Below are 13,192 nucleotides of genomic sequence, written 5' to 3'. Positions count from 1 at the left end.
GCTCAAGGACTTTGTTCCAGAAAAGCACTACAAGCACTGGTTAAGGTTTGTTGCCATGATGCACTATCTGCTTGGTCCATCAGTACACATAGAAGAGCTTCTCCGAATTGAGAAAGAAATGGTAAATTTTCTTATGGATTATGAAACCTTATATGGCACAGAGTATATGACATATAACTCCCATCTCCTGCTTCACCTCGTGGAAACTGTGAAAAACTGGGGGCCATTGTGGGGTTATTCCCTTTTTCCTTTTGAGGCAATGAACGGGACACTATGTAGATTTGTGAAAGGAACCCGATACCCTCATTTCCAAATTGTTCAGAAGTTCTGTATTCTGCAGGCACTTTCAACACTATGGTCAGCACACTCACTAAACCGAAAAGGGCGCCACATTCTAGAATCCGACTTCAGATGTCTGATGAAAGGGTATACTTTGAGAAAGAACTTCACTAAAGTGGGGTGCGTTCTGCTTTTGGGCAAAGGTGAACGTGTGGAGGGTGGTACAGTGTTCCGAAAAATGGTGCTTGGGCCTTTCAAATTCTGCACTGCAGGCCTCGACAAATCTCGCAGAAGAAATTCCTATGTATTCACGAACGGGCTTTTTGGTCGCATTGTCAAAATCCTTTTACCTTGCAGTCATTCTTCAAGCAGAAGTGATCATGTTGATGTGCATGTTGATGTCCTGAGTGTAAAGCAAGCAGTGTTCAGTAATGTCCCCCTGGATAAGAATTTGCAGTTTGTGAAGACAGAGAGTACATCACAAAGTTGCATCGTTGACGCAGAGTCTTTAAAAAAGTGCATATGTCTGAATGACACAGAATCTCTCTACTTGTGTGTAGTGAATGAAAATGAAATGCTAGAGTCTGTATGAGTCCATATGTACCTTTTGTTCCGTCATAAGTAGCAGCTGTTGTAGAGGTGCCACACCACTGACACCTCTCCTTAATAGACATCAGACCTTGTCCATTATCTTGATGCTGAAATTTTCATATGTTTGAGAGCCTTGGTGAAGGGGCCCACAGTATTAGTTGGCTACCAGGCATGTCACGTCAAGTCACAGTTTGCAATGTATGTAATAAGCACTGCCCATTTTATGTGATAGCATAAGGATCCCATTGATGCGTCTTATTGGCGGTGTTGTGTTGCTCTCACACTCAGTGAGACGGCAGTTTCTGGAGAAAAGTCTGTGGGCCCCCATATGTTGCACCAGTGCAGGACTGACCGTGTTAAAATTTGTGTGACGTCTAGCACACAACTGCTAATCATAGCTTGCACCAGCCATCGGTCGGCCGTCGAACTGTCAACCAACACATGCAAGGACATCTGTAGTACGGGTGTCCATGGGGAATTGCTATGCTATCATTTTGTCACATGTAATTAGCAATTATGTATCCCCTTTGGGGGTAATTTTCATATGAAAACCTGTGAGACCATTGGTTGTGGCACAAGCTGCTCTGTTTTCGAAACATTTAGGACGTTAAATTCATTCTTCAAGGCTGCTGCTTTCTCTTCACGTGATGCAGATAGTGGTTCATGCACTTCTTCAGGATCTTTCCAACTTTGCTTCGCTGTGCGATAGCCATTATATTCCGTTGACTTTGAATGTGCATACTTGTTTACCAGCCTCACTGGGTGCCCAGTACCAAAGTGCTGTCTGTCTGAGGCGATGCCTGTTGTTGGAGCCTATCATCTCCATTTGTAGATGAGTCAACTTCTTCAAAGTTGCGATCATCATCACTACAGTCTGGTCAGTCCATATTCATCAAGTCGCCTGAGCGGTCCTTCGCTTCAGCACTTTGCACGTTGACGCTTGGGTCATGTGCAGTAAACAGTAAAAGAATACGGGCGTTTTGCTCCAGCTGCCATGATGTGCACGTGCATTGAGGCTGGTTTATGGCAAAATTCATATGGTTCAAGATATTGCCAGCCGTTTACGTGGGTGTCATGCACCTGGCTGCAGTTTGTTGTTGACCTGGCCTGCACTTGACCATTCTTTTTTTGAATAGCCAGTGCAAAGTTGCATTTCAACTACCAGAAGTTGCACTGCACGCTTATAGCTCTGCTGATGATGATGAAATAACTTTATTTGCACCCGTCAAGGAATCAGAGGGCGAAAAAGACGAGTCTTGACCGCCGTCATCTTCCTCCCCTTTCAGCAGGCTGGGATCCCTTGGGATTCAGTGGTGTCCAGGGCCAGACGGATGACTTCTTTTTGTTCTTCTCTCTGGCTGGCCATTAAAGCCTCCCAGGACTCTATATTCCTGTCTGGTTCGTTGTGGCTAGGGCATGTCCACACCATGTGGATCATGTCTGCTATTTCATTACACTGTTTACACCTGGGGTCTTGGATCGCCGGATGCCATCTGCTTAGTGCGAGTGGGTTCGGAAAAACTCCCGCCTGTAACTTTCTCCATATGACCTCTTCCTTTTTGCTGAGGCCCTTGCATGCTCCAGGTAATGTCTGTCTTCCTAATCTGTAATGGTTAAGAATATCTTGGTACGTGTTCAGCTCCTCGCTCGTCTGAAGGGACTCTCTACTCGACGAGACCGCATTGGGGTCCCGGTGTGTGAGTCCTCGGGCCAATGCGTGCGCTGTCTCGTTTCCCCGGAGGCCCTCGTGGGCCGGAGTCCAAACAAGGTTAATTAGTTCTGCCGGTGTCGGGCCGGCTGTGAGAATTTTGACTGCTTCGACAGATACCCTGCCTGCGTTGTAGTTGCGGATAGCCGATTTGGAATCTGTTATAATCACCCTAACATTCCGTTGAGTTAAAGCCAGCGCAATGGCTACCTCCTCAGCCGCTGTTGCATCACTCTGTTGGGTGCTGCAGCACGAGACTCGGTCTCCGCCCTCCCTGGTCGCCAGGGCTACGAAACCCGTTCTGCCTTCATATTCCGCCGCGTCCGTGTAAACCACGTCCTGTCTATTGGCTAATTTTTTCTGCAGAGATTTCGCTCTGTCCTTTCGCCTACCCTCATGGTGTACCGGATGCATATTCCTTGGGAGTGGTGGGATTCTGATTTTGTTCCTTATGTCTGTTGGGATATTCTCCGTGTGTTTGAGCCGCGCTCGAGGTTCGAAGCCTAGCTTTTCTAGTATTTTTAGCCCCGAATGGCTGCGTAGAAGTCGTTGTTGCGCTACTCTGGTAGCCTCAATGAGCTCGTCTAGGGTGTTTGAAATCCCCATGTTCAGAATTTTCTGGGTGGATGTGTACGGGGGGAGGCCCAGAGCGGTTTTGACGCCTTTCCTAATTAGGATTTCAATCTTGTCTTTTTCTGCTTTGGCTAGCCGTAGGTATGGTGCCACGTATGTGATTCTGCTGATTACAAATGACTGAACTAGTCTTAAGAGGTTCGTCTCCTTCATTCCCGCGTGTTTATTTGCTATTCTTTTGAGTAGCCTACACGTCTGGCTTACACTCGATTCGAGTTTTCGTATCGTTTCGGTGTTCTTACCGTTTGTCTGTATACTAAGACCCAGTACTCTAATCATCTCCACTGATGGTATTTTGTCCCCGTTTACCGTTAGCGTTATCCCATGTTCATGGGGCTTTGTTCGTCTCTTTTGTGGGCCGAGGAAGAGCGCTTCAGATTTCTCGGCAGAACATTTGAGTCCTACTTGTTTTAGGTACGACTCAATTTCCTCGACCGCTCTTTGGAGGGTACCTTCGATGTGCGCGTCACTGCCTCTGGTAACCCAGAGGGTGAGGTCGTCCGCGTATATTGTGTGGTTGAGCCCTTCTATACGCGTCAATTTCTGTGGTAAGCCAATCATTGCAATATTGAAGAGTGTCGGTGATAGGACCGAGCCTTGGGGAGTACCTTTGTTGCCCAGCCTTATGCCTTTCTCTTCCTTCCCTCCTAGGCTGATAGTAACTGTTCTGTTTGAAAGAAAGTCCTTCACGTAGTTGTATACCTTTCCCCCTACATTTAGAGTTTCTAAGCGTTCTAGTATGGCTGCGTGGTCTACGTTGTCAAAAGCTTTGGCCACGTCAAGGCCGACTATTACTCTGGTATCAGCTGTTTCGTTGTCTAGCACTTGTTCTTTAAGTTGAAGCATAACATCGCATGCAGAAAGATGTGTCCTGAATCCGATCATTGTGTCGGGGTAAAGCTTTTGTTCTTCTAGGAATCTGTTTAGCCTCGTTTGAATAACGTGCTCCATTAGCTTACCTACACATGAGGTAAGCGAAATGGGCCTCAGGTTTTCGAGACTGGTGCAGCGAGTGTATTTGAATGAAACAGAGCTAGTGTTAGCAGAATGTGAAATATACATGTGGAAATTGCCATTTAAATGCTGCCCTAAGAGTGTAAATATATTAGGAGCACTTAGCAGAAAAGTGTCATGTGAGCATTTCTTACAAATGTGAGGTATAAATATAAGGGAAAGGGGGAGGGGGTTACACATTGTACATGCACTTTTATTTTGCAAGTGTTCTGCTCTGCTTGTAAATAGCTCATTGATATTGCCTGTACAGTTGTGTAAATAGTGACTAAAGGCGTAGTGTTGTGCAGACGTTATGTGTTGAAGTAAGTCTGGCCTTGAATGTTGTTGAGAAATGTGTTCAGATCTGAATATTGTATTTGAAGAATTAGCTTGTGTGCAATAAACTGCTCGCTTTTCAACCTTGTACTTTGGTACCATTTTTTGTCGGAATGCCATCTTCACTCTGCTGAACTGAATTCCTGCCTCTAAATATCAATACAAAGGCACAACACTGCTGCACATTGCAATCATTCTTGTGTTCTGCCTACTCTGCAGTAATATTGTTATTAATGACTATTGTGTAAAGCATGCATAAATTACTACAGTGTGATGAAACAAAAGAATGATGTAACAAGTACTCTTTAAAGCAGGCCCTACAGCCAATAGTGTCAACCAATTATTATGACATCACGATATTAATCCCCTTGCATGCTTTAGCATGACATCACAGGTAAATGGCAGGTGCACAGGCATTAATCCTGGATAAACCAGGACATCATGACGATCGGTAGGGGCCATGCCTCGTATGAAGGGCATTTGCTGCTTTGATCATGAGTTTTATCCGTCTATAGCTACTGATAACACCACAGTATTATTCAAAAAACCAGCTTCTGCTTTTCATAGTCCTTACCTTGACATTTTGAGAAAGCAGAAGTATAGGAATGTTACAGGCAATGAATAAGCATTTCATACATTTCAGTTTTTATGTCATTTTCTATCATATCCCTTAGAGCATTTGATGAATGCCATCTTGTCGATCCACTGCAATTGCTCGTAAGGCAAGTGTGGTTGGGTATAAGATAACTTTACCAAAACAAGAAAGAGCGGCATTACCTGCCAGCATGCTGACACTGTGCATGCTTTCAAGTGGTTCTTGTGAAGTTCATTAGTGCTAATGATGTGGGAGATTTTTCTTTTACTCAACGCATTTGGGAGGTGCCAGGTTGGATCCCCAGTGCCCCCGGGTACCCACCGGTTTTTAATGGGTACAAGATTTCACCTGCCTTGGTCCTTGGGTCTTCTAAGGTGTGATGCTTGAGAAAAGGGTCTCGGACCAAATAGTCGCCTTGATGGATCAGAGATAAATTCCGCCGTCAATAAGCAACCCTAAGTCCACTGTAGAAGTCCATTTGTAGCCAACGGATCAACGTTCAGCGAGACGTGTGTGCGTTAATTCTTTCGAAAGAACTGCAGGCGACGGTGTGTGCTCGCGAGAGGGGAGGCGTCGTCGCGGAGACACCGTGGCTCTGGACTGTCGTGTATGTTTCTCTTTTGTCCCCGCATTTCGCGCCGTTTTGTTTGTGCATGAATCAAGAGTAGCAGCCGATTTCTAACATAGCAGTAGATTCTCCTGTCAGAACAGCTCATGACGTGGCACACAGTGCTACGGATGGTTGCAAAGCACTTACTGTTGAACATTTTTCTGGTGGGTGCTCAAAGAAAAAAACAACAGAAATTCAACAGAAATTATGCACCATATTTGTGTTGAGATTTTGGGCACAGAAATTCTGTTGGGTGAGTGTTGTGTAAACTCAACACGAGTTGAATTTCCATTGAATTTCTGTTGGCTCAACACATGCTCAACATTGCGTCAACATAAATTCAAGGCTCATTTTTATAAGGGCTGTCCTTTTCTGTGATTTTTTATACGTGTTTTCTGAGTAATAAGAATGGAATGAACGTTTATACTTGCAAGTTGTGCTCTACAAACATTGTGATCATTATAACGTGTATCTGTGTGTGTATATAAGTGCTCCTTGCTGTTGCGTTCGAGTGGTGCGTAGGGCCTAGTCAGGCGGATTGGTTTTCGCCGTTCATCTGCCCTATGCACCAAGGCACTGTGTTGTCGGAATTTCGTGAAGAAAAAAAGAAAATCTAAAAAAATACGCGTTGCCCCCTACACTACTCCAGCATCCGGAGACTTAGTGTGTTTCTCGCAAGCGAACTAATTGTGGTCAACAAATGTTAAGCTACAGGTTGCCGAAGTCACTAAATGACATTACTCGATGTGACATCGACGTGCTCACTTGTTTTTGTTTTGTTTTTTGAGAAACCTGCCTGAGATATTTTTGTGCGCCTCTATGTCTTACTGTAATAAGCGGTGTACGGCGTTTTCTTTTTCTTTTACTGTTGCAATTGTATCTTTTTGTGTTTCTTCTTTTGCATTTGTTTTAACCCTGGTTCATTTACAAGCCTTCACTTCCGCCCTGCTGCAGCCTCTGTAACGGCACTGTGGTCGGTCAAGCTGCCCCTGAGAAGCTTTTTCCCCTTGTATCTCTCACAACAATTGTATCTCCTTGTTTGTGGAAATAAATTCAAACTCAAACTCGTCCGTCTGCTTCTTCACTAGCCGAAGATAGAGGCGTTTAGGCGGTCTCGCCTGGGGCGGACGCGATAGAGTTTTCAAGTTTTTGCCGCTCTCCTGCATATCGGAGGCGCACGACTTTCCCGTCGCAGGATAGGTCTCGGAGCGGCAAATCTTTTGGTGCCACATTCGCCTCTCTCTTCTTGCACCATCGAAAGATACAAGCGATAAGCGCTCGCCCCTGCACAAAGGTTTCCTCGCCCCGGTAACGTTTGGGAATTTTTGGCGGCCGTACCAGGCCTCGGAGGCGTGCGAATTTCGTATCGGCTTACTTGGCGCGAAAGCGCGAAGCTTTTGCCACCCTCTTCGCCTCTGTGCTTTATATCTATCCGAAGATACGGGCGTTTAGGCTGTCTGGCTCGGGCAGGGTCCAACGACATTTACAAACTTTGCGCTCGTTCCGTTAGGTCGGGCCGTACTATTTTTACATCATCGTGTAGCACTCTCAAAAGACGAAGAATTTGATACCTTTTGCGCCACTCTAGTGCGTCGCCCGGCGGAGTTATAGCAGTTCAAGAGAGGCCGCCCCGGCTGACACGCGGAGGTCTGGGTACTTATCGCTGCATCTATAAGGGGGTCATACCGCCGCGGCAGACGCGGAGGCGTAGAGTGCGCGCTTCGTCGGCGAAGTCCGAAACGCGCCTCTCGACGCCCCGGAGGCGAATTTTTGCATTTGGCGACCTCGGCCCATGGCATTTGCACGAGTTCGCGCACGATTTGTGCGACAGTTGTTCCGAGAGCGCCGCGAGTACGGCGTTTAGCGCGGCGGCAAAGTCCACGAGTACGGCTCGTGTGGTGCGCCGCGATGCCGGCCGCGCTGCAGCGCCCGCGATTTGGCCAGGTCCCGCGGCGGAACCGCGGTACCGACAGAGGGGCCGATAGCGCCACGGCAAAGTCCACGAGTTCGGCTCGCGCGGGGCGCCGCGAAACGCGCGCGCCGCGATGCCGTCGATGGGTGCCGCACGATTTGCGCGGCTCTTGCGGCGAAGGCGCCTCGAGCACGGCGCCAAGCGCCACGGCAAAGTCCACGAGTTGGCCTCGCGCGGGGCGCCGCGAAACGCCCGCGCCGCGATGCCGCCGATGGGTGCCGCACGATTTGCGCGGTTCTTGCGGCGAAGGCGCCTCGAGCACGGCGCCAAGCGCCACGGCAAAGTCCACGAGTTGGCCTCGCGCGGGGCGCCGCGAAACGCCTGCGCCGCGATGCCGCCGATGGGTGCCGCACGATTTGCGCGGCTCTTGCGGCGAAGGCGCCTCGAGCACGGCGCCAAGCGCCACGGCAAAGTCCACGAGTTCGGCTCGCGCGGGGTGCCGCGAAACGCGCGCGCCGCGATGCCGCCGATGGGTGCCGCACGATTTGCGCGGCTCTTGCGGCGAAGGCGCCTCGAGCACGGCGCCAAGCGCCACGGCAAAGTCCACGAGTTCGGCTCCCGCGGGGCGCCGCGAAACGCGCGCGCCGCGATGCCGTCGATGGGTGCCGCACGATTTGCGCGGCTCTTGCGGCGAAGGCGCCTCGAGCATGGCGCCAAGCGCCACGGCAAAGTCCTCGAGTTCGGCTCCCGCGGGGCGCCGCGAAACGCGCGCGCCGCGATGCCGCCCGATGGGCGCGCACGATTTGCGCCAAATTTACGGCGAGATCGGCACGAGTACGGCCACTTACCAACCCACGGAGGTCTGGGTACTTATCGCTGCTACTATATGTGGGTCCTTGTGGCGCTGTCGGTGGCGTGCGCCCGAGCGCGCGCGCGCCGTACGGGTCCTGATATGCGGCCTCGTGCCCAGCGTGTCCCCGTCCCGTGAACCCCACGGCATTCGTATGCAGCCTCATCCGCGTCTGCGATAGTGGCTGGTTGTCGGACGACGCTGTTCCCACGTGTTACGAAGTGTGTTCCGTGCTACCCGGACTCGATTCCGTGCGACTGCGCCGAAGACGCGGGCGTGTCCCGTCGTCTGGCGGCTTGGCCGTCTCGGCTACACAGCAAGCGCTGTCCAGTGCCTGAACGCCGCGGCCCTAGCGGCCGCGTGCGCACTGGTGGGCGCGTTACAAATGCTTTGCCAAAGGGCGCGTGCTCTCTTGCCGCGCGGTGATAACCGGGCCTTCGGGTAGGATGCCGCAGCGAGCTCGAACGATGCACGGGCAGCGAGAGCTGCCGCGAAAAAGATGCGCGTCGTGCGCCGAGGGGTGAGAGGGGCCCCGATCGGCCGCGACAGGGCTCCCTTGAGGAGCGACAAGGGTTTGCCTATGCATCTACCTGGTTGATCCTGCCAGTAATCATATGCTTGTCTCAAAGATTAAGCCATGCATGTCTAAGTACATGCCGAAATAAGGCGAAACCGCGAATGGCTCATTAAATCAGTTATGGTTCCTTAGATCGTTTCTTTCTACTTGGACAACTGTGGCAATTCTAGAGCTAATGCATGCATTGAGCCTGAAGGCATTTGGCTGACGGGCGCTTTTATTAGACCAATACCCATCGGGTTCTGCCCGTACTCTGTGGTGACTCTGGATAACTTTGTGCAGATCGCCGGCGACGTCTCTATTAAGTGTCTGCCTTATCAACTTTCGATGGTAGGTTACTTGCCTACCATGGTTGTTACGGGTAACGGAGAATCAGGGTTCGATTCCGGAGAGGGAGCCTGAGAAACGGCTACCACATCCAAGAAAGGCAGCAGGCGCGCAAATTAACCACTCCCGGCACGGGGAGGTAGTGACGAAAAATAACAATACGGGACTCTTTTGAGGCCCCGTAATTGAAATGAGTACACTCTAAATCCTTTAGCGAGGATCAATTGGAGGGCAAGTCTGGTGCCAGCAGCCGCGGTAATTCCAGCTCCAATAGCGTATACTAAAGCTGCTGCGGTTAAAAAGCTCGTAGTTGGATCTCAGTTCCAGACGAGTAGTGCATCTACCCGATGCGACGGCTCGGACTGAACATCATGCCGGTCCTCTCTTGGTGCCCTGCATTGGTGCGTCTCGAGGAGGCCTGCGCTTTTAATTTGAAAAAATAAGAGTGCTCAACGCAGGCGAGTCGCCTGAATAAACTTGCATGGAATAATAGAATAAGATCCCGCTTCTGTTCTGTTGGTTTTTGGAATACGGGGTAATGATTAAGAGGAACAGACGGGGGCATTCGTATTGCGGCGCTAGAGGTGAAATTCTTGGACCGTCGCAAACGAACTACTGCGAAAGCATTTGCCAATAATGTTTTCTTTGATCAAGAACGAAAGTCAGAGGTTCGAAGGCGATCAGATACCGCCCTAGTTCTGACCATAAACGATGCCAACCAGCGATCCGCCTGAGTTACTCAAATGACTCGGCGGGCAGCTTCACGGGAAACCGCAGTATTTGGGTTCCGGGGGAAGTATGGTTGCAAAGCTGAAACTTAAAGGAAATGACGGAAGGGCATCACCAGGAGTGGAGCCTGCGGCTTAATTTAACTCAACACAGGAAAACTTACCCGGCCCGGACACTGGGAGGATTGAAAGATTGAGAGCTCTTTCTTGATTCGGTGGATGGTGGTGCATGGCCGTTCTTAGTTGGTGGAGCGATTTGTCTGGTCAATTCCGGTAACGAACGAGACTCTAGCCTATTAAATAGGTGCGGGGTTCCCAGCACCTTACAACCTTCTTAGAGGGACAAGCGGCTCCTAGCCGCACGAAACAGAGCAATAACAGGTCTGTGATGCCCTTAGATGTCCGGGGCCGCACGCGCGCTACACTGAAGGAAGCAGCGTGTCTTTATCCCTGTCTGAGAAGACTGGGTAACCCGTGGAACTTCTTTCGTGATTGGGATAGGGGCTTGCAATTCTTCCCCTTGAACGAGGAATTCACAGTAAGCGCGAGTCATAAGCTCGCGTTGATTACGTCCCTGCCATTTGTACACACCGCCCGTCGCTACTACCGATTGAATGATTTAGTGAGGTCTTCGGACCGATGTCCGGCGCGGCCTTTCGGTTGCGCCGGTCTGTTGGAAAGATGACCAAACTTGATCATTTAGAGGAAGTAAAAGTCGTAACAAGGTTTCCGTAGGTGAACATGCGGAAGGATCATTACCGGATTGTGCTTCTCACACCCGGCGCCGCCCCTGCTTATAAGCGGGGGAAGGCCTCAACCGCGGAGTTGCGAGATTCTGATGCTGCATCTCTGCAAAAATTGTTACGCCCAGCGGAGGTCCGTCACCAAGGGAATGTCGGACGGACTGCTTCCGTGGGTTCAAACGGCGTAACGCACCAATCTGGTGGGCTTTCGGTCTTCGACGCTCGTTGTCGGAGAGACTCGCACGTAGCCGGTAGGCTGGCCGAGGGAAAGGCCGGCCGCTGCAAAAAGAACGGCGGCGGCTGCTGCGAAGTACGAAAGGAACCGCAGCTCGCTGGCTCTCGTTAGAGTTGCGACCGAGGCGGTAGGCCGGCCGAGGGAAAGGCCGGCCCGCCGCCAAGGGAACGGCGGCGGCTGCTGCGGAGTACGAGAGGAAACGCGGCTCGCCGGCTCCAGAAAAGTAACTCTTCGCAAACAACGCGCGCGCGGCGGGACGCGTGCGGCCCAGTACTTATAAGGAACGGCCGCCGCAAGAGGTCTCGCAGTGCGGTCGCGATGTCTGAAGCCGTGCCGGCGGGCGAAATGAGGCACGGGAAGAAAGGGACGAGGGGTTATAATCCCGCATTTCGAACACACCCTGCGGCAGCGGGGTTCTCCTGCCTGCTTCGTCCTTCCCAGCCTTCGAGTAGTCTGCCGGTGCGATACCGAAACGCCGTCCATGGCACTGTGGCCGGTGGACTCCTGTTGCGGGAGTAGTCTGACGAACGCCCGTCTGGCGGCTGTCCAAGTACGCGCTGCGTAGCCACGGCTAGGCGGTGCCTGTCTCTTAAGCGAAGCAATGATGTGGCGAAATGGTCGGATAGGGCGCAGCACGAGGGCGCACCCGTGGGGGCGGACTCGAGGGGCATTTCTGAGCGAAAGATGACCCCTTCCCCAAAGAGGGCGCAGCGGAGGGCGGCAAAGAACCGTCCACACAGACTACCGCTGCTTGGGAGTCCATGGGTGATGTCGCTGCGAACACAACGGCAGAACGAACGTGCTCGGGGAAACGGCGCAAAAGCTCTGTGTTATTGACCATTTGATGACGAAGTTACCGGTGTGCTTCCTGGTGAACCGATGGTCGTCGGACCCGCGCGACCGCTTAAAGAAAACGGGCTGAACAGCAAACCGTGAACAGGAAAAAAACGGCACCAGCGAAGACCGGAACTTGAGAGCGCCGTGCACGTCTGCCTTAGGGTTGCCAAATGCCTCGTCGTCTCTAGCGACGCGCAAGCCATTGTCGCACACAAGCTTCGAAGAGACCTTGCTCGCCTCGGCTTTGAGGCACCGCGCAAGCATGCCGAACGGACGGCTGCTGGAACGTGGAATTGTCGGACGAAACTGCAGTCGAGGAGGCCAGGGGAGGAGCCCGGTGCCTAAAACGCTGGTTGTACTGTACGGAATTGAACAAACCAAATGCACGACTCTAAGCGGTGGATCACTCGGTTGTCGGGTCGATGAAGAACGCAGCCAGCTGCGAGACTTGGTGTGAATTGCAGGACACACTGAGCACTGATTCTTCGAAGGCACATTGTGCCCTTGGGTCTTCCCTTTGGTTCGTCTGTCTGAGGGTCGGATCATATATCAAGAGAGACGCCGGCGCCCGGGGATGGCGCGGCCGGGGACTCGTTTTGACCGTGTCGGCAAAGAGGACGGCTCGGTACGAAACACCGAAGATCCCTCGACAGACTTTGCGAAATAGGAGAGTGGGTCGAACCCTTCAGCCGCGCTCCAAGCGGCCGAGTCGGGTCGCCCTGCGCAGACGACGTAACGCGGGACGGCGGCTGCTAGCCGTAGAGCGTCTGGCCTCCGAAGGCAACCGCCGCAGGAAGGGATTACCTGCAGGGAAAGCGCGGTCCCGACGGGAGACGAGGCCGTGTGGACGGGCGGGAAAGCGTTGCCCGCTGGCCCGCGTACGTGTATCCGAACTGCTGCGAGAAACGCAGAGACGGGAGTGCCCTGTCCGGGCACGCCCGCGCGAGAAGAAGGGAGATCTCGCGCGGGGTGCGGGGAGGCGACAGGCGCGCGAAAGCGTTTCGTGCGCGGCAGTTTCGGGCGAGGCGCAGAGGCGCGCCGTGGTGCGGTGACGAAGGGGTCCCCCCGGACCCGATGCAAAGGGACCGCCTCCTCGAACGGGCGCGAAGTCGAATAAGGGTCGAACGGACGCGATCTCGTTGCGAGCGCAGTCCGCCGTCGGTCTAAGTGCTTCGCAGTCTCAGCCCCGAGAAAAACTGGGCCACTCCAGTTGGGGCGGGGGCGACGCAAAACTTGAC

At 52.1% G+C, this 13,192-nt stretch overlaps 2 non-coding genes across 2 annotated transcripts; both read left to right on the top strand.

The window, feature by feature from the left end:
* Positions 1-9,094: 9,094 nt before the first annotated feature.
* LOC144116866 (small subunit ribosomal RNA) lies at positions 9,095-10,897 on the top strand. The gene has a single exon (XR_013311986.1). It is a non-coding gene; the product is annotated as a small subunit ribosomal RNA (ribosomal RNA).
* A 1,444-nt stretch (positions 10,898-12,341) lies between these two features.
* LOC144116762 (5.8S ribosomal RNA) lies at positions 12,342-12,494 on the top strand. Its single transcript, XR_013311959.1, has one exon. It is a non-coding gene; the product is annotated as a 5.8S ribosomal RNA (ribosomal RNA).
* The last annotated feature ends 698 nt before the right edge of the window (positions 12,495-13,192 follow it).

Source organism: Amblyomma americanum, chromosome 1, assembly GCF_052857255.1.
Source record: "Amblyomma americanum isolate KBUSLIRL-KWMA chromosome 1, ASM5285725v1, whole genome shotgun sequence".
In the NCBI taxonomy this organism is placed as follows: Eukaryota; Metazoa; Arthropoda; class Arachnida; order Ixodida; family Ixodidae; genus Amblyomma; species Amblyomma americanum.
The sequence above is the reverse complement of the archived record's forward strand: the minus strand, read 5'-3'. Positions and strand labels throughout refer to the sequence as shown.